Source organism: Rhinopithecus roxellana, chromosome 7, assembly GCF_007565055.1.
Source record: "Rhinopithecus roxellana isolate Shanxi Qingling chromosome 7, ASM756505v1, whole genome shotgun sequence".
NCBI classification, from domain to species: Eukaryota; Metazoa; Chordata; class Mammalia; order Primates; family Cercopithecidae; genus Rhinopithecus; species Rhinopithecus roxellana.
Window position 1 is genome coordinate 27,487,403 of NC_044555.1, and position 22,897 is coordinate 27,510,299.

A 22,897-nucleotide genomic window follows, 5' to 3' on the forward strand; every position below is an offset into this window, starting at 1 on the left:
ATGAGCCACTGTGCCCAGCTTACTAAAAGTTTTGTACAGAGACTGGTACAATAAATGTTTATATGTCCACCGTCCAGATTTAATAATTTGTAAAATGTCACAAGGCAAAATTTTCCAGACTGAGCACTGGGGTCATGTGAGGCCCAGCAAATAAAAATAACGTGCCCAAGGCCATACAGTCAGCCAGTTGTGACAGAGCTTCACTTTGTTTTTTGTTTTTTTTTTTGAGACGGAGTCTGGCTCTGTCGCCCAGGCTGGAGTGCAGTGGCTGGATCTCAGCTCACTGCAAGCTCCACCTCCCGGGTTTACGCCATTCTCCTGCCTCAGCCTTCCAGGTAGCTGGGACTACAGGCGCCCGCCAGCTCGCCCGGCTAGTTTTTTGTATTTTTTAGTAGAGACGGGGTTTCACCGTGTTAGCCAGGATGGTCTCGATCTCCTGACCTCGTGATCCGCCCGTCTCGGCCTCCCAAAGTGCTGGGATTACAGGCTCGAGCCCAGTGTAGAGCTTCACTTTGAACCTTGGCAGTTTGGCTCCAGAATCTTAATTACTACATGAAACTTTCTCTGTACAGATATAAGGAAATGTTTATATGATTTAATTTCAATCATGTGTCTGTATATGACTTACAGTCTTTTCTGTACTTTTTCTTGCAAGGTTGCTTTTTTTTTTTTTTTTTTTTTTTTAGATGGAGTCTCGCTCTTGTTGCCCAGGCTGGAGTGCAATGGCGCAATGTCAGCTCACTGCAACCTCTGCCTCCCGGGTTCAAGCGATTCTCCTGCCTCAGTTTCCCGAGTAGCTGGGATTACAGGTGCTCGCCACCATGCCCGGCTAATTTTTTGTATTTTTAGTAGAGACAGGGTTTCACCATGTTGGCCAGGCTGGTCTGTAAGTCCTGACCTCAGGTGATTCGCTGCCTGGGCCTCCCAAAGTGCTGGGATTACAGGCGTGAGCCACTGTGCCCGGCCTCCAACCGTTTGAAAGTAAGTTGCAGACAACAATCCCCTTCAATTCTAAATTCTTCAGCATGCATCTCCTAAAAGTAAGTACATTCTCTTGCATTATCATGTTATGTTTACACACCTAAGACAATTAGCAATAATTCCCTAATATCACTTAATATCCAGTCCATATTTAATTTTCCCCAGTTGTCCCATACATCTTTTATAACTTTTTTAAAAGACAAGATTCAGTCCAGGCTCATTTATTCCATACACATGCACCTCTTTAGTCTCTTAAACTAAAACAGTGTGTTCGTTTTAAATATGCTGATCCCCAGCATTTAAAGATCCCTGTAATCCCAACATTTTGGGAGGCCAAGGCGGGAGAATCACTTGACATCAGGAATTTGAGATCAGCCTGGACAGCATAGTGAGACCCTCCCATCAATCTCTACCAAAAAAAAAAAAAAAAAAAAAAAAACCTTAGGCAGGCATGGTGGCAGTATTTGTTTTGTTTCGTTTTTGAGACAGGGTTTCAGCCTGTCACCCAGGCTTGAGTGCAGCAGTGCAATCTCAGCTCACTGTAGCCTTGGCCTCCCAGACTCAGATGATCCTCCCATCTCAGCCTCTCGAATAGCTGGGACTACAGGGGTACACCACCACGTGTGGCTAATTTTTGGTATTTTTTTTGAAAGGACGGAGTCTCACTATGTTGTTCACAATGTCATCCGACTCATCTTTTAACTTTTTCCTTGAAGAAGACAAAATGCCACCATCAGGCACGGTGGCTCACACCTGTAATCCCAGCACTTTGGGAGGCCGAGGCTGGCAGATCACTTGAAACCAGGAGTTCCAGACCAGCCTAGGCAACATAGCAAGACCACCTCTCGATTATACTGGCCGGGTGCGATGGCTCAAGCCTGTAATCCCAGCACTTTGGGAGGCCGAGACGGGCGGATCACGAGGTCAGCAGATCGAGACCATCCTGGCTAACACGGTGAAACCCTGTCTCTACTAAAAAAATGCAAAAAAACTAGCCGGGCGAGCTGGCGGGCGCCTGTAGTCCCAGCTACTCCGGAGGCTGAGGCAGGAGAATGGCGTAAACTCGGGAGGCGGAGCTTGCAGTGAGCTGAGATCCGGCCACTGCACTCCAGCCTGGGCGACAGAGCGAGACTCCGTCTCAAAAAAAAAACAAAAACAAAAACATTATTACTTTTTTAAAAAATGCCAGCAGTTCATGTATTTAGACAACTTTATCACTATTGCTCAGAGGAAAAGCCTGTCTTGGTCTAGCAGAATTCCACAGGACATTCTTTTCTTTGGTAAAGTGGGAAATTCTAGGATCTGGTAGCGCATTAATCTAATTACTAAAATGATACCACTCATACCAGCTTGGATTAGTAACTTTTCAAGTAATTTGGAAACAAACAAACAAAAAGCCCATTTAACACTAAAAGTGAAAATAATTCCAACTTTGTTTCACTTGAAGCAAGTTTCACGTGAAGCAACACAATCCTGTTGTGTTGCCGGTGTCCACCTTGTAGCTTTTTGCTAATCAACAAAGCCATCCTTTCTGTCTCACAAACTGTTCCCTGGCCATTTCACAATCTTTGTTGCAAGCATTAGGGCTTTGTGGGTGATGATAAAAAGGGGATGTTTTGTTTCATTTTATCATTAGGACCTTTAAAAGAGTAACAAGTTATTCTGCTGGAATTCCCAAAAATGTAGCTGGGAAGAACAATGTAGCTGATCAAAAGCTGAAAATTACTTTCAAGGACTCAGGAAGGGACCATGTGGTAAGTGTTGCCCGATATCTGTTAAAACAGCCACTGTGCTGAAATCCCTTTGTGGGGAAAGGTAGAGATTTTTACAAATGCAAGACAAAATGTTACTTCTCTGGGTATGACCACAGTAACAAGGACACAGAAAAATAGGTCAGAACCAGAGGAAAGATGGGGTTATCTGTCCTGAGAATCAAAGCCTCCTATGGATCCTCACTCTGAGAGTGCCTGGGAAAAAGAAGCTGAGTTTCATCGACAGCAGCAGGAAGCACAGAATGAGAAAAGCAGGAAGAAAGTTCTAGTAGCCACAGAAGTTAGTTGCTTTGACCATAAGCATGATACCAGAATTTCAGAAGTGACAGAAAAAGCAGGCAGACAGATGGCAGAGATGTTTGCTGGAACCCTCAAGCCCTAAGGAAGAGTCTTCATTATGTTATTACCACTTCTGAACACTTCAGCAACCACAGCTCAGTCTGTGAGGAAAAGCCCTGCTGGCCCTTGAGACTGGTGTGAGGGACTGTCCTGCTCTGGGAAATGCAGGAGGGCTAAATCGGAAAAGCCCAGGCGGAGTGTCCAATCTTTTGGCCTCTCTGGACCATACTGGAAGAAGAAGAATTGTCTTGGGCCACACATAAAAATACACTAACACTAATGATAGCTGATGAGCTAAAAAATAAATGGCAAAAACATCTCGTAATGTTTTAAGAAAGTGTAGGAATTTGTGTTGGGCCTCATTCAAAGCCGTCCTGGGCCGCATGTGGCCCAGCTTGTGCACAAGCTTGGCCTAGGGTTTCTTGGTGAGATAAAAGCTGTGATGGGACTTTGAAACTCAAAGGATCATTTTTCATAGTTGTTTTGGAGGGTAACCAATTAGCATTTTCTGCGTGGTTGTTTGGACATCACAAGAAAAGGACTTCTGAGAAAGCCCCGGCTCCTGGGACAACAGTACAGGTAGCGCCTTCAACCTCCAGCCTCTGCAATGCACAAGGAGAGAACAATCGTGCTTCCTGTGGCCAACATGACACCTTTATCATGGCCCATGAGTCACAGAGGGACTCAGGCCCTGTCTGGCTCCTTCTTAGAATGTGCATTTTCATGGCTCATGGGGCAGGTGCTGGTGAAACTGGCCCCTTCTCCAGGGAGCACTGATGCATTTCTAATACCAGGATGAAAACCAGTGCCAGGCCATGGAGACAAGCGACTTCTGAAATGCTGGTGTCTTGCAGATGTAGCAGCCTGAATCTATTTTTTTTTTTAAGAGACGGGGCCCAGCTCTGTCACCCAGGCTGGAGTCCAGTGGTGCAGACTTGGCCTACTGCAGCCTCAACCTCTTAGGCTCAGGCAATAATTCTCCCACCTCAGCCTCCCAAGTAGCTGGGACTACAGGTGCATGTCACCATGCCTGCCTAATTTTTTAATTTTTTGTAGAGACAGGGTCTCACTATGTTGCCTAGGCTGGTCTTGAACTCCCGGTCTCAAGCAATCCTCTCACCTTGGCCTCCCAAATCATTAGTATTACAGTTGTGAGCCACGACACCCAGCCAGGATCTGAATCTATAATTCACTGTCCTAGTTGTGACCCCAGGAAGCCTCAGATTTGTCATGTTAGAGTCTGTGTGGCCATCTGGTTTAATGGGGCTGATGAAGATGCTTCTTAGCAGTTCTTAAATTCCCATGATGAGATGTTAGAAATCGAGGCCCTCAAAGAGTTGTCTCCAACAAGAATAGGACAACCCAGTGTCTCACCAAAAAATTTCCTCCAGACTAATTTAAATACAGAAGCTGAGCTGGGTGTGGTGGCTCACATCTATAATCCCAGCACTTTGGGAGGCTGAAGGGGGTGGATGACCTGTCGTCAGGAGTTCGACACTAGCCTGGCCAATGTGGTGAACCCCTGTCTCTATTAAAAATACAAAAATTGGCTGGGTGCAGTGGCTCATGCCTGCAATCCCAGCACTTTGGGAAGCCAAGGTGGGTGGATCACCTGAGGTCAGGAGTTCAAGACCAGCCTAGCCAACGTGATGAAACCCTGTCTTTACTAAAAATACAAAAATCAGCCTGGCATGGTGGCGGGTTCCTATAGTCCCAGCTACTTGGGAGGCTGAGGCAGGAGAATCTCTTGAACCCGGGAGGCGAGGTTGCAGTGAGCCAAGATTGTGCCACTGTACTCCAGCCTGGGTGACAGAGCAAGACTCTATCTCAAAAAAACAAAAAACAAAAACAAAAACAAACAAACAAAAAAACAAAAACAAAAAACAAAATTAGCCTGGCATGGTGGCAGGGCACCTGTAGTCCCAGCTACTCGGGAGGTTGAGGCAGAAGAATTGCTTGAACCCAGGAGGCAGAGGTTGTAGTTAGCTGAGACTGCACCACTGCACTTCAGCCCAGGCAACAGAGAGAGATTCCGTCTCAAAAAAAAAAAAAAAAAGAAAGAAAAGAAAAGAAAGAAAACAACAGAAGTTGGCCGGCACAGTGGCTCAAGCCTGTAACCCTAGCAATTTAGGAGGTGGAGGTGGAAGACTGTTTGAGCCCAAGGGTTCAAGACCAGCCCGCGCAAAGTAGTGAGACCGTATCTTTACAAAAAATTTAAAAATTGGCTGGGCAAGGTGGTGCATGCTTGTAGTCGCAGCTATTCAGGAGGCTGAGGTGGGAGGATCCTTTAAGCCTGGGAGATGAAGGCTGCCGTGAGCTGTGATTGTGCCCCTGTCCTCCAGCCTGTGTGACAGAGTGAGACCCTGTCTCAAAAACAAAAGAACAAAGCCCCAGCCTGATGGCAGTGCTTAAAGGACAGGGTCAGTGCAGACAGGCATGTCTACATCACCATGAACAGCTCATGGGGGTGGTGGGAGGAAGTACATGCTGAAGTCATCTTTTTCTGAAGTAATCACTTGTTTGTTCCAGAAAAGGTTAAAATGAGTCATCTCTCTCCCAGTGTGTCCTCCCCCAACCTCCTCCACAGCTTTTCTGATTCCGGAGCAGAAACAATAGCAGAGTTATCACAGTCACAAATAATTGATGGTCACAAAATCATGATCATCAACATAAGATCATTTATCTTTTAAAATGTGATTCACCAAAATGAGTAAAACATGCATACACAGGGTCAACAGAGGTTGCCATAGAGACGGTCAGCCATATTGCGCCGAGTTTTATTGCTTATGGTTGCTTGGAAGCGCATTCACTGCAATTCTCAGTCTTCCCAGAATACTAAAACACACACACGCACACACAGTCTAGACACAGTCAAGTGAGTGTCACGTTCCTATAAAATTTAGGTCATGTTGTTATTTCATTTGTGCTCTTGGAACCATGAAAACTCAGAGCTACAGGAGCTCTCTGTTCAGCGGATCCTTCAATTTATTACTTTTACAGCTGTAGAGAATGAGATCAAGGCCAGAAATGGAGGTTAGGAGGAGGGCTCTGACCGAACCCAAGTATTCTCCTTTTCCTGAGAGCAAGATGGTATGGAAGAGACACTGGAGAAATGCGACCTTCAGACCAAGGAAAGACTCGGTGACATTTGAGAATGATGTCTGTGACATATAAAGCACCTCTTTTAGGACATTACGGAGCTCTGGGATGTGAATTGTTCCTTTATCTCTATTCACTCATCTAAATGTTTTAAGAGTGCAAATATCACTTTTTGAAGCTATACTTTCAGTGAAAGTGTTAAGTGAATGCTGTAGCTTTTAAAATTGTGCTTCCAAAATAGACACATAACTCCTGATTCCTTGGGAATACTCATAAAATTCTAACTTAGAAAAACAACCAAACATATTTTCCATAAATCCTATTCAGGAGACTGTTGGAGGAAAAGCGGGGGAAGGGAGCAGACAGAATGCTAGAAGAGTGAGAGAAATGAGAAACATCACAGCAGTCCAATAAGAAATTAAAGATGGCAGCCGGGAGCAGTGGCTCATGCCTGTAATCCCAACACTTTGGGAGGCCGAGGCAGGCGGATCATTTGAGGTTAGGAGTTCCAGACCAGCCTGGCCAACATGGTGAAATTCCGTCTCTACTAAAAATACAAAAATTAGCAGGGCATGGTGGCAGGCGCCTGTAATCCCAGCTACTTGGGAGGCTGAGGCAGGAGAATCGCTTGAACCCAGGAGGCAGAGGTTGCAGTGAACCAAGATTGCACCACTGCACTCGGGCCTGGGTGCCAAGAGCTTAACTCTGTCTCAAAAAAGAAGAAGAAGAAGAAGAAGAAGGAGAAGGAGAAGGAGAAGGAGAAGGAGAAGGAGAAGGAGAAGGAGAAATTAAATATGTCTCTTCTTCCCTCAAAAAGTTCTCTGGAGTGGCCCGGCACGGTGGCTCAAGCCTGTAATCCCAGCACTTTGGGAGGCCGAGACGGGCGGATCACGAGGTCAGGAGATCGAGACCATCCTGGCGAACACGGTGAAACCCCGTCTCTACTAAAAAATACAAAAAACTAGCCGGGCGAGGTGGTGGGCGCCTGTAATCCCAGCTACTCGGGAGGCTGAGGCAGGAGAATGGCGTGAACCCGGGACGCGGAGCTTGCAGTGAGCTGAGATCCGGCCACTGCACTCCAGCCTGGGCGACAGAGCGAGACTCCGTCTCAAAAAAAAAAAAAAAAAGTTCTCTGGAGCAAGGTGCAGTGGCTTACACCTGTAATCCCAGCACTTTGGGAGGCTGAGGCAGGCAGATCACCCTAGGTCAGGAGTTCAAGACCAGCCTGGCAAACACGTTGAAACCCTGTCTCTACTGAAAATACACACACACACACACACACACACAAAATTCGCTGGGTGTGGTAGTGGGGGCCTGTAATTCCAGCTATTAGGGAGGCTGAGGCTGGAGAATCACTTGAACCTGGGAGGCGGAGGTTGCAGTGAGCTGAGATTATGCCACTGCACTCCAGCTAGGGGAACACACCAAACTCCGTCAAAAACAAAACAAAACAAAACAAAACAAAACAAAACAAAAGTCTCTCTGGAGCAAGGTACAATGGCTCACACCGGTAATCACAGCACTTTGGGAGGCTGAGGCAGGAGGATTGCTTGAGCCCAGGAGTTCAAGACCAGCTTGGGCAATAGAAGGAGACCCTGTCTCTACAAAAATAAAAAACTAACCAGATGTGTTTTGTACAGGCACACACCTGTAGTCCTAGGTACTCGGGAGGCTGAGGTGGGACGATTGCTTGAGCCTGGCAGTTGTTGTCAAGCCTGCAACTGTGATTGTGCCTGGATAACAGAGTAAGACACTCTGTCTCAAACAAACAAACAAACAAACAAACAAACAAACTCCCTGGAGAACATAGCAGCTGTGGACTCAGTGCACTCTCTCCTTGCATGCTCAGATCCCTTTGCTGCCATTAGGGCTTTAGATGTGGTCAACGACAAGTAACACATGCACTGAATACATTTCCTTGTTATCTATTTAATTCAGTAAATCCCATCAAAGTAGCCTCCTTGCTGGGGTCTGATGCTACTGAGCAGTTCTCTGTTGTATCATCTCCAAGTTTCTGTTGCAGCTTTTTTTTTTTTTTTTTTTTTTTTCTTTTTTTGAGATGAGTCTTGCTCTGTCGCCCAGGCTGGAGTGCAGTGGTGCAATCTTGGCTCACTGCAAGCTTCGCCTCCCAGGTTCACGCCATTCTCCTGCCTCAGCCTCCCGAGTAACTGGGACTACAGGCGCCTGCCACCATACCCAGCTAATTTTTTGTATTTTTAGTAGAGATGGGGTTTTGCCATGTTGGCCAGGCTGGTCTCAAACTCCTGACCTCAAGTGATCCGCCCACCTCGGCCTCCCAAAGTGCTGGGATTACAGGCGTGAGCCACTGTGCTCGGCCTCTGTTGCAGCTTTCAGCTGTTTTAACATCAGAAGAGATGTAAGCTTTGGAATATGATTATTACAAACTCCATTCTCCAAATACAAAAAATAATCTTTTTAGCTTATTTTCTTGTCAGTGTTCACTTGAACGCTGGCTATTTCCACAACAGCACAATCTGAGGCTCTTGATGTTTCTATGTCCTGTAAAAATGGGGAGGCAGTCCTGTGACCTTGGTGGTTATGGGAGGTAGGAATGGAAACATAGATGAAATACATTGTAGCAGTCAAAGCAGGTGATGTTCTCTCTTTGCTCTAGCAACATAATAACAACCTCCAGTTTTTCCATTCTGGATTAAGACAAAGAGCTACTGCAAATAGCTGAAATTTGAAAACAAAAATCCTAGAGAAAGTCAGTTAGCTTTCCTAAACTGGTTGCTTTCAAACCTCATGCCAGAACCACCAATAAAGTAGCAATCCCAGCAAATTCATAACATCTGCTGCCTTGCCCATCCTGTGATGGAATGCCCTTCATAAGCTAAGATGTCATTAATCCCACCATGGTAGGGTAGAAAGAGGTAAAGCTAAAGAATAAGATGACCTAGAGCAGGGGTTCCCATCCCTGGTCCGTGGGTGGGTACCAGTCCATGACCTGTTAGGAACCAGCCAGACAGCAGGAGGTGAGTGTTGGGTGAGCTAGCATTACCGCCTGAGCTTTGCCTCCTGTCAGATCAGTGGCAGCAGTAGATTCTCATAGGAATTCGGACCCTATTGTGAACTGTGCAGGTTCTCCTTATGAGAATCTAATACCTGATGATCTGTCACTGTCTCCCATTAGCCCCAGATGGGACTGTCTAGTTGCAGGAAAACAGGCTCACGGCTCCCACTGATTCTACATTACAGTGAGTTGTATAATTATTTCATTATATATTACAATGTAATAATAATAATGGAAATAAAGTGCACAATCATGCGATGATTTGAATCATCCTGAAAGCATCCCCCTCCAACCCCCAGTCTGTGGAAAAATCGTCTTCCGTGAAACCGGTGCCTGGTGCCAAAAAGGTTAGGGACTGCTGATCTAGAGTAACTAACTGGTTTCTGAAGAGTTGACCCTACTCACATGGCTCACCCCTTTGAATAATAGGAATACACTTCTTTTCTAAAAAAAAAAAAAAAATTTTATTGGCCGGGCGCAGTGGCTCACGCCTGTAATTCTAACACTTTGGGAGGCCGAGGCGGGCAGATCACGGGGTTAGGAGATTGAGACCATCCTGGCTAACACAGTGAAACCCCGTCTCTACTAAAATACAAAAAATTAGCCGGGCATGGTGGCGGCCACCTGTAGTCCCAGCTACTCAGGAAGCTGAGGCAGGAGAATGGCGTGAACCTGGGAGGCAGAGCTTGAGGTGAGCCAAGATCGTGCCACTGCACTCCAGCCTGGGCGACGGAGCGAGACTCCGTTTAAAAAAAAAAAATTATTTATTTTTATTTTTTGAGACAGAGTCTCACTCTATCACCCAGGACGGCGTGCAGTAGCACCATCTCGGCATATGGCAGTCTAGAATCTCCTGGGCTCAAGCAATCCTCCTGACTCAGCCTCCCAAGTAGCTGGGACTACAGATGCACTTCAGCACAGCTGGTAATTTTTTATTTTTTATTTTTTTATTTTTTTGTAAAGATGAGGTCTCACTATGTTGCCGAGGCTGGTCTCCAACTCCTGGGCTCAAGGGATCCACCTGCCCCTCCCAAAGTGCTGGGATTACAGGCATGAGCCATCATGCCTGGCTCACATTTCCTTTTACTTTTTTAAGCTTACATATAATCATATTCATTAGGAGAACTGAAAAGTAGTTTCTTTTTCTGTAAACAAATAAAATTGCTTTTAGGTACATGTTAGAAGCGACACAGTAGAAAGGGCGTGGCGCTGGAGAGAAGACCTAGCTAAAGATACCCCTTACATGCTACATGACCTTGGGCGAGATGCCCAACCTCCCAAGTGACTGCTCCATCATCTGTAACATGAGAATGATCAATACCACATCCCAGAGCATTATCACAGGGGATAAACAAGAATCCACCTGAAAGCCCTTTGTAATTTCCTTTTCTTTTCTTTTTTTTCTTTTAGATGGAGTTTCACTCTTGTTGCCCAGGCTGGAATGCAGTGGTGCAATCTCAGCTCACTGCAGCCTCCACCTCTCAGGTTCAAGCAATTCTCCTGCCTCAGCCTCCCGAATAGCTGGGATTACAGGTGTCCGCCACCACACCCAGCTAATTTTTGTATTTTTAGTAGACGCAGGGTTTTGCCATGTTAGCCAGGCTGGTCTCAAACTGCCCACCTCAGCCTCCCAAAGTGCTGGGATTACAGGCATGAGTCACCGTGTCTGGCCGCCCTTTGTAATTTCTGAAGTCCCGTATACATTATTGCTTTTATGTCATTAGAGCAGTGCACAGTTGTTGTTGTTGTTGTTGTTGTTTTGAGATGGGGTCTCCCTCTGTTGCCCAGGCTGGAGTGCAGTGTCGTGATCTCAGCTCACTGCAACCTCTGCCTTCTGGGTTCAAGCAATCCTCTTACCTCAGCCTCCTGAGTAGCTGGGATTACAGGCATGCTCCACCATGCCCAGCTAATTTTTGTATTTTTAGTAGAGATGGGGTTTCACCATGTTGGCCAGGCTGGTCTAGAGCTCCTGACCTCATGATCTGCCCCCTCGGCCTCCCAAAGTATTGGGATTACAGGTGTGAGCCATTGCACCCAGTCAGCAGTGCACAGTTTTTAATAATTATTAAAGTATTTTGGTAGCTTAGGCTTGTAATCCCAACGTTTTGGAAGACCAAGGTGGGAGGATGGCTTGAGTCTAGGAGTTCTTGACCAGCCTGGGCAACATGGCGAGACCCTGTCTCTACAAAAAATATAAAAAGTAGCCTGGCATGGTGCCACACGCCTATAGATCCAGCTACTTGGGAAGCTGAGATGTGAGGATCACCTGATCCTGGGAGGCAGAGGTTGCAGTGAGCTGTGATCGTGCCACTGAACTCCAATCTGGACAACAAAATGAGACCCTGTTTCAAAAAAAAAAAGAAAGAAAGAAAAGAAAAGGAAAGGAAAGAAGGAAGGAAGGAGAGACAGAGAGAGAGAGAAAAAAAGAAAAAAGAAAGAAAGAAAGAAAGAAAGAAAGAAAGAAAGAAAGAAAGAAAGAAAGAAAGAAAAAGAAAAGAAAGAAAGAAAGAAAAAAGAAAAGATGAGCTTAAATCTGGAGACGGGCAGGAACTGGGGAAGAGGCAGTAGTGTTACCAAGAGGACACAAAATCTGCTGCCTTCAGAACAATTTCCTTTTGGAAAGAGAAGAATCCTCTCCACCTCTGCCCCATTACCAGCTAGGCACAGAGAAGCCTACTGCCTGGGAAAAAGAGAAGCAAAAAATACCCTCAGCCAAGGTAGTGCTATAGCAAACCAACACCAAAATGTTGTTGGGTTCTAGGATGAAAAGAAACAAGATTCTAGAGCTGCTCAGAAGTTAGGACATAGATTTTCTGTGGCAATGGGAAAAACCTGGGTGGTCCCTTGGAACCATGGTTTCAGACACTGTTCATTTTTAACAATACCAAAAAGCTATATCCACACTTAAGTTTTCTTCTATGGTGTTGTTACATATTGTTTTTACCATTTTATAGAGTGGCTAACACAGGTAGTGATCAGATCAGTGGGGTGGGTGGCAAATGCGTGTGAACCATGACCAGCTATGCATTGCATTCTATGGAAACTTTAACTGAAGATTCAGAAATGGTGAGGGGTTACATGCCATTTCTGTAAAGGTCATCCATGTGCTACTCATTTTCCCTACTTTTCTATTCCCCCTTCTCCTTGTTTTCATCTGCCTTCTTCTCTTTTTAATTTCTGTATTTCTCTCTCTGTCCTATCTCCTTATTACACTGAAAGAATGTGCAACTTTAGGCCGGGCGCGGTGGCTCAAGCCTGTAATCCTAGCACTTTGGGAGGCCAAGACGGGCGGATCACGAGGTCAGGAGATCGAGACCATCCTGGCTAACACGGTGAAACCCCGTCTCTACTAAAAACTACAAAAAACTAGCCGGGCGAGGTGGCGGCGCCTGTAGTCCCAGCTACCCGGCAGGCTGAGGCAGGAGAATGGCGGGAACCCGGGAGGCGGAGCTTGCAGTGAGCTGAGATCCGGCCACAGCACTCCAGCTTGGGTGACAGAGCGAGACTCTGTCTCAAAAAAAAAAAAAAAAAAAAAAAAAAAAAAAAAAAAAAAAAAAAAAAAAAAGAATGTGCAACTTTTTTTTTTTTTTTTTAAATGATGGAGTCTTGCTCTATCACCCAGGTTGGAGTGCAGTGGCATAATCTCGTCCCACTGCATCCCCCGCCTCCTGGGTTCAAATGATTCTCCTGCCTCAGCCTCCCGAGTAGCTGGGACTACAGGCGCACACCACCATGCCCAGCTAATTTTTGTATTTTTAGTAGAGACGGGGTTTCACCATATTAACCAGGCTGGCCTCGAACTCCTGACCTCGTGATCCGCCCGCCTTAGCCTCCCAAAGTGCTAGAATCACAGGTGTGAGCCACTGCACCCAGCTTCTTTTTTCTTTCTTTCTTTCTTTCTTTTTTTTTTTTTTTTTGAGATAGAGTCTTACTTTGTTGACCAGGCTGGGTAAAGTTCAGTGGTGCAATCTCAGCTCACAGCAACTTCTGCCGCCCAGGTTCAAGCAATTCTCCTGCCTCAGCCTCCCAAATAGCTGGAGCACACTACCACGCCCAGCTAATTTTTGTATTTTTAGTAGAGATGGGGGTTTCACCATGCTGGCCAGGCTGGTCTCAAACTCCTGACCTCAAGCAATCCACCCATCTCGGCCTCCCAAATTGCTGGGATTACAGGTGTGAGCCACTGCCCCTGGCCAGAATGTGCAACTTTTAAAAGGTGCAGTAAGAAAAACTTTAAAAGCATATAGATACCCATGTTGATATTAATTTTTGTCCGATTGTTAAGAAAATTTTTTTTAATGATGAGACCTATGCTGGCACACACAAAAAATACTGTAAGCATTTCACAAAATGGATTACCTTTTTTGGATATAAAGAATTATAAAAATCCAACAGTGTTAAAAGTAATACATGTATGTAAATGGAGTTTTTACTGTCTTTTAGTATCTATGATTAGAAACATATCGAGGCAAAAAGTTTGAATAATTACTGAGCTAAGTAAGCCTCTATCTCCAGAAATGAAAAAGAAGAAGAGCAAAGTACATTTGTAAAAGTTGTGGGAAAGCACTTCTGCTTCTGGCCAAGATGGAGTAACAGGGACAAGACTTACTACCTGCTTGAAACAATAGATTTACACAAAGTACGTGCAATGACGGTTTTCAAAACAATAACATCAGAAAATGGAGGACAGCGGAAACAAATGATGTAAGCCTGTTAGCAGTGGCAAATCCATCCAGCTCTGCAGCAACCTCAATTCTTGCCTCCTCAGAAGAAAGAATTTGGCTGGGTGCAGTGGCTCACGCCTATAATCCCAGCACTTTGGGAGGCTGAGGTGGGATGATCTCTTCAGCTCAGGAGTTTGAGACTGGCCGGGGCAATATAGTAAGACCTTGTTTCTACAAAAAAATAAAAAAATAAAAAAAAATAGCCAGGTGTGGTGGTGCACACCTGTGGTCCCAAATACTTGGGAGGCTGTGGCAGGAAGATCACTTGAGCCCGGGAGATCAAAGCTGCAGTAAGCCGTGATCATGCCACTGCACCCCAGCCTCGGCAACAGAGTGAGAGACTCTGTCTCAAAAATACAATACCAGCCGGGTGCAGTGGCTCACGCCTGTGATCCTAGCACTTTGGGAGGCTGAGTCGGGTGGATCACTTGAGGTCAAGAGTTCGTAATCAGCTTGACCAACCTGGTGAAACCCCGTCGCTACTAAAAATACAAAAATTAGCCAGGCATAGTGGCAGGTGCCTGTAATCCCAGTTACTCGGGAGGCTGAGGCATAAGAATTGCTTCAACCTGGGAGGCAGAGGTTGCAGTGAGCCAAGATCACACCTGGGTGACAGAGCGAGATGCTGTGTCAATAAATAAATAAATAAATAAAAATAAAAAAAGACATTCTTCACAGAAATAAAAAAAAAAATCCTAAAATTTATATGGAATCACAAAAGACCCAGAATATCCAGTCTGTCCCTGGATTTAAGGAAAAAGGAAAAAAGGGGTTGGGGGGGGAAGAGAGTGAGAGAGGCTCCTAAAAGCCAAGAAATCTTGCACAAAAATAGTAAGGTTGGCTGGGCGCGGTGGCTCACACCTATAATCCCAGCACTTTGAAAGGCTGAGGCGGGTGGATCACTTGAGGTTAGGAGTTCAAGACCAGCCTGGCCAACAGGGTGAAACCCCATCTCTATTAAAAATACAAAAATTGGCCAGGCGCGGTGGCTCACGCCTATAATCCCAGCACTTTAGGAGGTCAAGGCAGGCAGATTATGAGGTCAGGAGATTGAGACCATCCTGGCTAACACAGTGAAACCCTGTCTCTACTAAAGAATACAAAATATTAGTTGGGTGTAGTGGTGAGGGCCTATAGTCCCAGCTACTCGGGAGGCTGAGGCAGGAGAATGGCGTGAACCCAGGAGGCGGAGGTTGCGGTGAGCTGAGATTGTGCCACTGCACTCCAGCCTGGGCGACAGAGCAAGACTCTGTCTCAAAAAAACAAAAACAAAAAACAAAACAAAAACAAAACAAAACAAAAAAATTAGCCATGCATGGTGGTGCACCCTTGTAGTACCAGCTACTACGGAGGTTGAGGCAGGAGGATCACTTGAACCCGGGAGACAGAGGTTGCAGTGAGCCAAGATTGTGCCACTACACTCCAGCCTGGGCGACAGAGTGAGACTCCATCTCAAAAAAAAGAAAAGAAAAAAAGAAAAAGAAAAAAAGAAGGGCAAAGAAACTGAATAGACATTTCTCAAAAGAAGACATATGAATGGCCAACAGGTATATGAGAAAAATGTTCAACATCACTAATCATCAGTGAAATACAAATCAAAATCACAATGAGATATTACTGGTGGAATGACTATTATCAGAAAGGCAAAAGATAACAAGTGTTGGTGAGGATATGGCATTAAGGGAACCCTTGCAGGCTGTTGGTGGGAATGTAAATTAGTATAGACATTATGGAAAAGTGTAGGAGGTTCCTCAAAAAGTTAACAGTAGAACCACCATATGATCCAGCAAACCCACTACTGGGTATATATCCAAAGGATATGAAATCATGTTGAAGAGATACCTGCACTCCCATGCTTACTGCAGCACTATTCACAACAGTCAAGAAAGAAAGAAAGAAACAATGAAATGCATCCCAGAACAAAAGCTCCAGGATACTTTTAGGAATACAAAAATATCCAGCAATCGATAAGGTAAAATGCACAATGTCTGAGATCCAAGCAAAGATTACCCAGGAATGCCTTTGAAGGGAAAAAGTACCCATAATGAGGAGAATAATCAATCAATCAAAACAGACTCAGAACTGACAAGGATGTTAGATTAGCAGTGAAGGACATTAACACAACTATTATTATAACTTTATGTGTGATATTGTGGTAAAAGAGTAAGTAGGCCGGGTGTGGTGGCTCACGTCTGTAATCCCAGCACTTTGAGAGGCTGAGGCAGTCAGGAGATCGAGACCATTCTGGCTAACGCGGTGAAACCCCGTCTCTACTAAAAATACAAAAAATTAGGTGGGCATAGTGGCGGGCGCCTGCAGTCCCAGCTACTCGGGAGACTAAGGCAGGAGAATGGCGTGAACCTCGGAGGCGGAGCTTGCAGTGAGCCAAGATCGTGCCACTGCACTCCAGTCTGGGTGACAGAGACTCCATCTCAAAAAAAAGAGTAAGTATACATTTGGTCTTTGTTCCTGGTTCCTGAGACAGAGCTCTTAAAACTCTTATAATTTCCTGAATGATGACGTGACAGGATCATCTTGTTGTTCATAACATGCCTCTTTCAATCATCCCTGAGTTTATGATCATCCCTGAGTTTATGCCAATGAGGTGACTCTTGGAGGGCCCCTAGATGGCTTCAAATGAGGGCTGTTTGCCAGCCCCACCCTGGACCTCTAGGGAGGGGAGAGGGTCTGGAGATTGAGGTAATCATCCATCTCCAGCCAATGGCTTCATCAATCATGCCTACATAAGAAAATGTGGCACATATACACCATGGAATACTATGCAGCCATAAAAAAGGATGAGTTTGCGTCCTTTGTAGGGACATGGATGCAGCTGGAAACCATCATTCTTAGCAAACTATCACAAGAAGAGAAAACCAAACACCGCATGTTCTCACTCATAGGTGGGAACTGAACAATGAGATCACATGGACTCGGGAAGGGGAACATCACACACTGGGGCCTATCATGGGGAGGGGGGAGGAGGGAGGGATTGCACTGGGGAGTTATACATGATATAAATGATGAATTGATGGGTGCTGACGAGTTGATGGGTGCAGCACACCAACATGGCATAAGTATACATATGTAACAAACCTGCACGTTATGCACATGTACCCTAGAACTTAAAGTATAATAAAAAAAAAAAAAAAAAAAGAAAAGTCCATAAAAACTCCTGAATGAAGGTTTGGAGGGTTTCTGGGTTGGTAAACACATCAACATGCTGGGAGGGTGCCCCTTCCATATCTAGTCCTATACATCTCTTCCATTTAGCAGTCCCTGAGTTGTATTCTTTATAATAAACCAGTCATAGTAAATAAAGTGCCTTCCTGAGTTCTGTGAGCCATTCTAACAAATTATTCAACCTGAGGAAGGGGTTGTGGGAACCCCTGATTTATAGCCGATCAATCAGAGGTATGGGAGGCCTGGGGTTTTCAATTGGTGTCTCAAGTGGAGGCAGTTATGTGGGACCAAGCCCTTAACTTGTGGGGTCTGACACCAATGCCAGGTAGTTAGTGTTCGAATTGAATTGAATTGCTGGACACTCAGTTGGCATCTGGAGAGTTGGCGAACTGGTTGTTGGTATGGAAAAAACCCACACATTTAGTATCAGAAGTGTTCTGAGGAAAAACAGTTCAGAGTATGCCATATGTTAAAAAAGTTAAATAGAGACATTGAGGATATAAAAAATACATTGAATGGAATTAATAGCACATTAGACATCGCAGAAGGAAATATTAGTTAACTTGAAAGTATAGCAATAAAAACAATTGAAAACAAAACACAGAGGAAAAAAAACTCCAAAAATGAAAAGAGTATCAATGAGCCATGGGACTTCAAGCAGCCTAATTTAGGAGTAATTTGTATCCATGAAGGAAAATAGAGGAGAACTTCAGAAAAAAAAATGTTTTTTAAGAAATACCAGACAAAATTTTTCCAAATTTGATGAACACCAGAAACCTACAGATCCGGGAGGCTCAAAGGACCCCAAACACATGAAGAAAATTACACCAAGGCATACCATAATTGAATTGCTCAAAACCAGTGCTGAAGAGAAAATCTTAAATACAGCCAGTGGGAAAAATGGGACATGTTATGTACATAGGAACAAAGAGAAGGATGACATCAGATTTCTCACTCGAAACAATGCAAACAAGAAGACTGGGAAGTGGCCGGGCGTGGCGGTTCACGCCTGTAATCCCAGCACTTTGGGAGGCCAAGGCAGGTGGATCACCTGAGGTCAGACGTTTGAGACCAGCTTGGCCAACATGGTGAAACCCCGTCCCTACTAAAAATACAAAAATCAGCCGGGTATGGTGGCACACACCTGTAGTCCCAGCTACTCAGGAGGCTGAGACAGGAGAATTGCTTGAACCCGGGAGGCAGAGGCTGCAGTGAGCCGAGATCACGCCACCGCTCTCCAGCCTGGGTGAGACAGCAAGACTCCATCTCAAAAAAAAAAAAAAAAAAAAAAAAAAAAAATCTTCAAAGTACTAAAAAAATTTTAAAAAACTGTCAACCTACAATTCTATACTCATGAAAATATCTTTCAAAAACTAAGGTGAGTCGGGACACAGTAGCTTTTTGCAGAGACCCCGCTCTCTATAAAAAATTGTATATATATATTTTTTGAGACGGAGTCTCACTCTGTCACCAGGCCGGAGTGCAGTGGCACAATCTCGGCTCACCACAACCTCCGCCTCCCAGGTTCAAGCGATTCTCCTGCCTCAGCCTCTCAAGTTAGCTGAGATTACAGGCATGCGCCACCACACCTAGCTAATTTTGTATTTTTAGTAGCGATGGGGTTTCTCTACGTTGGTCAGGCTGGTCTCAAACTCCCGACCTCAGGTGATCTGCCCACCTCAGTCTCCCAAAGTGCTGTGATTACAGGTGTGAGCCACTGCACATGGCCAAAAAATTGTATTTCATGTGTATAGAATCCCAGTGCTTTGGGGGGTAAGATGGAAAGAGTGCTTGAGCCCAGGAGTTCAAGGCTGTAGGGAGCTATGATTTTGCCACTGCACTCCAGCCTGGACAACAGAGTGAGACCCTGTCTCACACACACACAAAAAAAGATAATTGATTGTTCCAATAAAAATAACAGTGTGTTTTGGGGTTTATAACATATGTAAAAGTAAAATGCATGATACAACAGCATAAAGGCTGAGCAAGAAGAAATGGAAGTACACTAAACATCTTATATTGTATGCAAAGTGGTATATATCACTTGAAGGTAGACTATGATAAGTTAAAGGTGAATACTATAAACACTAAAGCAATCAGTAAAATAAAACCAACAGTTGGCTGGGCATAGTGGCTCATGCCTGTAATCCCAGCACTTTGGGAGGCTGAGGCAGGAGGCTCACTTGAGCCCAGAAGTTTGAGACCAGCCCTGGCAACATAGCAAGACCCCATCTCTACAAAAAATCAAAATAAATAAAAAATAGCTGGGCATGGTGGCACACGCCTGTAGTCCTAGCTACTTGGGGGACTGAACTGGGAAGACTGCTTGAGCCCAGGAAGCCAAGGCTTCAGTGAGCCGTGATTGCACCACTGGACTCCAGCCTAGGCAACAGAGTAAAACCCCATCTCTAAAAATTAAAAAAGAAACTCAAACCAAAAATCCAAGAGTTATGGTTGATAAGCCAAGAAAAGATAAAGCGGGCTAGGCATAGTGGAGTGGCTCAGGCCTATAATTCCAGCCACTTGAGAGGCTAAGGCAGGGAAGATACCTTGAGCCCAGGAGTTTGAGACCAGGCTGGGCAACATAGTGAGATCCTATATCCAAAAAAAAAAAAAAAGATAAAATCCATGTTGTGTGTGGGGAAAAAAAAAACCCATAAGACACAAGAGGAGTGATGTCAGCTAGGCACAGTGGCTCACACCTGTAATCCCAGCACTTTGGGAGGCCAAGGCGGGCGGGTCATGAGATCGAGATTGAGATCATCCTGGCCAACATGGTGAAACCCTGTCTCTACTAAAAATACAAAAAATTAGGCCGGGCACGGTGGCTCACACCTCTAATCCCAGCATTTTGGGAGGCTGAGGCAGGTGGATCACGAGGTCAGGAGTTTGAGACTAGCCTGGCCAAGATGGTAAAACCCTGTCTCTACTAAAAATGCAAAAATTAGCTGGGTGTGGTGACTCGTGCCTGTAATCCTAGCTACTCAGGAGGCTGAGGCAGGAGAATCGCTTGAACCCGGGAGGCAGAGGTTGCGGTGAGCCGAGATCACGCCATTGCACTCCAGCCTGGGTGACAGAGCAAGACTCTGCCTCCAAAATAAAAAATACGCTCTTTTCCGGTTAGAGCGGCGTGAGAAGCCATGAGCAGCAAAGTCTCTCGCGACACCCTATACGAGGCGGTGCGGGAAGTCCTGCACGGGAACCAGCGCAAGCGCCGCAAATTCCTGGAGACAGTGGAGTTGCAGATCAGCTTGAAGAACTATGACCCCCAGAAAGACAAGCGCTTCTCGGGCACCGTCAGGCTTAAGTCCACTCCCCGCCCCAAGTTCTCTGTGTGTGTCCTGGGGGACCAGCAGCACTGTGACGAGGCCAAGCCCGTGGATATCCCCTACATGGACATCAAGGCGCTGAAAAAACTCAACAAGAATAAAAAACTGGTCAAGAAACTGGCCAAGAAGTATGATGCGTTTTTGGCCTCAGAGTCTCTGATCAAGCAGATTCCACAAATCCTTGGCCCAGGACTAAATAAGGCAGGAAAGTTCCCTTCCCTGCTCACACACAACGAAAACGTGGTGGCCAAAGTGAATGAGGTGAAGTCCACAATCAAGTTCCAAATGAAGAAGGTGTTATGTCTGGCTGTAGCTGTTGGTCACGTGAAGATGACAGATGATGAGCTTGTGTATAACATTCACCTGGCTGTCAACTTCTTGGTGTCATTGCTCAAGAAAAACCAGCAGAATGTCCGGGCCTTATATATCAAGAGCACCATGGGCAAGCCCCAGCGCCTATATTAAGGCACATTTGAATAAATTCTATTACCAAAAAAAAAGAAAAAAGAAAAAAAAAAAAGAAAAAATTAGCTGGGTGTGGTGGCACACACCTGTAGTCCCAGCTACTTGGGAGGCTGAGGCAGAATGGCATGAACCCGGGAGGCGGAGCTTGCAGTTAGCCAAGATTGTGCCACTGCACTCCAGCCTGGACAACAGAGTGAGACTCTGTCTCAAACAAACAAACAAACAAACAAAAACCATCAACAACAAAAAACAAAAACAAACAAAAAAGAAAGAGGAGTGATGTCACCAAAATGAAAGACTAAGAAGCTCCAGGCTCTGGCTCCTTAACAGAATCATCAAAAAGCAAGAATTGTTAGAGCTAACTGTGTCGGAGTGCTGGAAAATAGTTGATAATGGTTTGGACTTGTGTCTCTGCTCAACTCTCATACAGAATTGCAATCCCCAATGTTGGAGGAGTGACCTGGTAGGTGATTGGATCATGGGGGCAGATTTCTCCCTTGCTGTTCTCACGATAGTGACTTCTCATGACATCTGGTTGTTTAAAAGTGTGTGGCACCTCCCCACTTCACTCTCTTCCTCCTGCTCCAGGACAGGTAAGACGTGCCTGCTTCCCCTTCACCTTTCCACGGTGATTGCAAGTTTCCTAAGACCTTTCAGCCATACTTCCTGTAGAGCCTGCAGAACCATGAGCCAATTAAGCCTCTTTTCTTTATAAATTACCCAGTCTCAGGTATTTTTTTATAGCAGTGTGAGAACAGACTAATACAATGGTCAAAAGTTTACAGCAACTGTCCAACCAAGAAAAAGCCATCTTCAAAATAGGAGTATTGTGGCATTTTACTTGCCCTTCCTCACTGTCTGCCTGGCACGATGGCAATCTTGGTCAGTCTCAAAGCAGTTGCCTCATTCTCAGTTCCCTCCCTTGAACTGGAGGGAGCAGAGATCTTATTTGCAAATTGTTATGTATGTGCTTTCTATTTGTCCACCTGTTTTCTGTTCTTTAGTATGATATCTGTTTTTTTTTTTGTTTGTTTGTTTGTTTTTTGTGAGATGGAGTCTTGCTCTGTTGCCCAGGCTGGAGTGCAGTGTTGCTATCTCAGCTCATTGCAACCTCCGCCTCCCCAGTTCAAGCAATTCTGCCTCACCCTCCCAGTAGCTGGGACTACAGGCACGTGCCACCATGACTGGCTAATTTTTGTAGTTTTAGTAGAGATGGGTTTTTGCCATGTTGGACAGGCTGGTTTCAAACTCCTGACCTCAAATAATCTGCCTGCCTCGGCCTCCCAAAATGCTGGGATTACAGGCGTGAGCCAGTTGTCTCTTATTTCTCCTGAGTCTTAGGCAGGTCTTGATTCAAGATGTCTGGTTAGATCAGAGAAGTTATTTCAAATGGATTTACTTTGGGTGGGCTTGGTCTGGGACTGATTACCAGTAAGGAGACATTCCTGTACTTACAGTTCATTGTTTTTGTTGTGACAGAGTCTCACTCTCACCCAGGCTGGAGTGCAGTGGCGCAATCTCAGATCACTGCAGCCTCCGCCTCCTGGGTTCAAGCAATTGTCCTGCCTCAGCCTCCTGAGTGGCTGGGATTACAGGCGTGTGCCACCATGCCTGGGTAACTTTTGTATTTTTAGTAGAGATGGGGTTTTGCCATGCTGGCCAGGCTGGTCTCGAACTCCTGACCTCAGGTGATCCACCCACCTCGGCTTGCCAAAGTGCTGGCATTACAGGTGTGAGCCACTGTGCCCAGCCCTTAGAGCCCATTCTCACCTAGCTCTTTATGCCTGCTTCCTTATCTGCAAAATGGGGTGACTGATTGTAGTGCTTCAGTCATAGGGTCTTCATGAGCCTTCGATGACAGCTTTTGAGTTCCTGGATCCAGTCATACCTGAAACTAGTATTTCTGTTCTTACTTTTGCTAAGTCAGTTTGAGCTGGGCTCCTCACAGCAACTGCCTTGATTCCTGCCTGT

At 45.3% G+C, this 22,897-nt stretch overlaps 1 pseudogene across 1 annotated transcript; it reads left to right on the forward strand.

Annotated features, from left to right (window-relative positions):
- The first annotated feature begins 20,237 nt into the window (after positions 1–20,237).
- LOC115898586 lies at positions 20,238–20,989 on the forward strand (annotated as a pseudogene). Its single transcript, XR_004058275.1, has one exon. The product of XR_004058275.1 is annotated as a 60S ribosomal protein L10a pseudogene (transcript).
- The last annotated feature ends 1,908 nt before the right edge of the window (positions 20,990–22,897 follow it).